This window comes from Eimeria mitis, genomic scaffold, assembly GCF_000499745.2.
Source record: "Eimeria mitis Houghton genomic scaffold, Emh_scaff2665, whole genome shotgun sequence".
Taxonomy (NCBI): domain Eukaryota; phylum Apicomplexa; class Conoidasida; order Eucoccidiorida; family Eimeriidae; genus Eimeria; species Eimeria mitis.
Genome location: NW_013571007.1, coordinates 2,364 through 2,578, shown reverse-complemented (window position 1 = coordinate 2,578; position 215 = coordinate 2,364).

Genomic DNA, 215 nt, shown 5'->3' with positions numbered 1-215 from the left:
AACAAAAAATAAAAACAGAGACAGAGAGAGAGAGATAAAGAAAATAAAAAAAAATAAATAAATAAAAGAGGAGACAGATAAAGCATATTTGGCTTATAATAAAACAAAACAAAAAAATAGAAAACAAAAAAATAAAATAAAATAAAAACAAAAAAACAAAGCAGAACAAAACAAAACAAAACAAAACAAAACAAAATAAAACAAAACAAATCAAA